This window comes from Sinocyclocheilus anshuiensis, unplaced genomic scaffold (genome assembly GCF_001515605.1).
Source record: "Sinocyclocheilus anshuiensis isolate Anshui unplaced genomic scaffold, SAMN03320099.WGS_v1.1 scaffold308, whole genome shotgun sequence".
NCBI classification, from domain to species: domain Eukaryota; kingdom Metazoa; phylum Chordata; class Actinopteri; order Cypriniformes; family Cyprinidae; genus Sinocyclocheilus; species Sinocyclocheilus anshuiensis.
The window spans coordinates 1,590,457-1,593,965 of NW_015558619.1; positions in this window are offsets into that span (position 1 = coordinate 1,590,457).

Below are 3,509 nucleotides of genomic sequence, written 5' to 3' on the forward strand. Positions count from 1 at the left end.
ATGTGTGTATATATATATATATATATATATATATATATTGATATATAGATATATATATATTATTTAAAAATGCACAAAAATGCTATTTTCAAACTTTATATGAAATGTATATTTTCCAAAACAAGTTCCGAATTTGAGGTTGATATAAAAAAAAAATGAGCAAGATTTGTAAGATTTTTTTTGGGTGCAATACCAAATGTTTCCACTAGATACAATTCGCTTCCCATTTGTTTCCGATGCAGTTATTTTTGACCTATACAGTACAAGTGTGACTATTTTTTTCAGCACCATTTAACCTTTTCGGATAATGTTCATGATTTTTGTGTTCTCGTAACAAGTGCCTAAACCTTTAAAAGTTTTGTGCCATTCCAATTTAAAAAAAAAAAAAACAGAATTGTTCTGTCAAAAATGACTGAACAGCACCAGAGGGTTAAAGTCAAGTGCATAGTCTATCAGCATTGGAATAATTTATGTGTTCATTCATGCATTTAGCAGACACTAAACAAAAGCAATTCATCAAAGAGACAACAATATTTATAACTTATATAATGTTATTAAAATATAATCAAATATAAAATATAAACAGCCTATATTTTTATTAAATAACTAGATTACGAATCCTCAGTGCATGTGACTTGTTGGCATCGTTTGCATGTGCAAACATTAAATATTCTTAGGAACATGTAAAAACCTGTTTGTTTTGCTCTTTTCATAGGCTGCTCTTGTTGTTTGTGAGCAGTCATTCCAGTCATGCATCGTGGTTTGTTTGCGTGTCAGTTTGAAGTGAATCTCCGGCAGTTAGACGGAGGGTTAGACTTCAAATGGGACAGACAGAGGAAAGATCGTCAGAAACTCCTTGATGCTTGACTCCTCTGATTTGTAGATGTACACGAGGATGTCAGTTTAGTTGGAAAAAAAAATCTGGAAATTTCAAAGTAGATTGTGTGCATTTTTGCAAAGGTTAAAAAAGTTACTTTGTAACCTCTGTTTTGATGGCTGTTCAGATGTGAGTTGTATGAAAGCCATTTCTGCCACAGAATAAAATAATGAAAAAGGCAATTGCAACATTTTATCTCGCAAATAATTCAGTTTTTTTCTTGCAATTCTGACTTTTTCCCTTAAATCTGTGAGAAAAAAGTCTGAATTGTGAGATAAACACTCTGCATTCTGACTTTTCTTGCAAACACATTGGCTGAAAGAAAACTTAAACCATAAAAAAAAAAACATTTTTGTTGAGATAAACGTTACTGAAGTAAAATAAAATATAAAAAACATAAGTTTATTTGAAGAGTTTGGTTCCAAAATGCGATAAACGCCGTTTTAAAACAAATTGAGTTTCCGCCAAAATCAATATTGTATCTGGTCGGTAGGGATGTAACGATTCACGATTTTGATTTCACGATTCGATTCACGATTATTATAATTTTTTTTAACAAAATTAGATTTAAGACAAATTATAAATTAAATGTGTCGTTTTATTATTGCTTGGACAAAATGCTGCACATTTCTTTGTGAAATTGAAATATAATACTATAATAATATACTAATATAGCACTTGCATATTATTGCTCTTTTGTTGGTTTCGTAGCTTGTCAGTGATCTACGGCTCTGTGTATTAAATGCTGCTCCATATGAGAGCAGGTGATGGAGATTTACTACTAATCACAGAACCGGCTTTACTGACGAGATGCGGACGACAATCACATGCGATTTATCGTGCAGCCCTAAAAAAATGAATAATTTTGACGGCATTGATGAACCTGTGGTGGTCTCTGCGGTGGGGAAGAAACATAAGCTATTAATAAGATTAGTATTGAGCAAGTTCAGAGACTGTCATATGTGGATCAACGTACTTAGCTGTGTATTTACAACAGTTTCAATATGAACTTTTATATTGATTCAATGGATTTATTGCATTTTGGGGAAAAAATAATCTGTTTTTATAATACATTTTTGAAAATCAAAATCTGGGTTTGAATTTTTAATGTTATTATAACCTAAAGATGCTATGTGAAAGTTTGAAACAGAAAATAGTGGTTTTCATCTCACAACTTTCTTGGTAAAGAAAACACATTTTTACTCAAATTAATCAAAATGGATTTATAGCGTTTTCGAACCAAACTCTTCATTTTATTTCAGCTATTACCAAAGCAACTTCTCCATTTCCATTCAGTTTAACTTTACATACAAAAATAAGTAAAACTATATAAACTAAACCAAATAATAAAAATGTATGAAAGCTGTGACATGTAAAAAAAAATAAAAAACATTAAAAATTAGTAATTAAATAATTTAAATTATTAAAACTTAAAAAAATTAAAGTGAAAACAGAAAGAATAAAATTCAAAAATAATTCAAAATATTACCAAAAACTGTAATTATATAAATAATGCTAAAATAACACTGTCTCAAAGACAAACAATGATATTGATTCAGGAACATGTCTTGTTTGGTATCCTGGCCTGTTCTTATACCATGGTATTTAATGATTACCATATTCATATACTGTGGTATTTACACAGAGCCATCATATAATTTGCTGCTTCTTTTCTGTTAGTGAAGCTGTCTGCATGTGATGCCGTTTATTTGATGCTGTCTTTCCAAACTCACATGTGAACATGAGGCGTTTCAGAACTTGCCTTAAAGGCACAACTTTGACAGTTCATTTCACACATGACTAATGAGGGATGATGGCATGTATGAAGATTGTTGTGTTGTGAGTCAGTTCTGCTCAGAGACATTTCTGCATTGCATTGCAATGTAAAAAAATTGCCACTTAAATTACTATAATCCGAATAATTTTTCTCACCTCAAGACCAAAGTGCCAGGGTGGTAAATGACTTAAGTTGCCATAAAGGGGTTAAACAGGGAGTGCAGAAAAACATTCACCAAAGTTGATTTGATTTCTGTATAACTAATTAAATACAATTTTGGTGATATTCCAATGAAAACCAAATTATCTATGTATATACACTACCATTTAAAAGATTGATATGAGATATGATATGACATCTGAGAAGATGTCAGAAAGATTTTGTTGTTGTTTTTGAGGCTTAGGGTTAGGGTTAGGATCATAAATACAGTAAAATTGTGAAATAGTATTACAATGTAAAATAGCTGTTTTCATGCTATTTTCTATCAAAGTGAAAGTCTGAATTTTCAGCATCATTACTCCAGTCTTCAGTGTCACATGATCCTTCAGAAATCATTCTAATATGCTGATTTGCTGCTGAACAAACATTTTTGATTATTATCAATGTTGAAAATTTTTGTGGAAACTGATACATTTTATTTTTCAGAATACATTTAATATTTCAGATACATTTTATTTTTCAGGATTCTTTGATAAATAGAAATATTTTGTAACATTATAAAAGTCTTCACTGTCCATTTTGATCAATTTAATGCATCCTTGCGGAATAAAAGTTTTAATTAAACATTTTTAATTAATTAAAAAAAGACCTTTTGAATAGTAGTGTGTATTTATATATCTGTGTACCTAAGTTCAG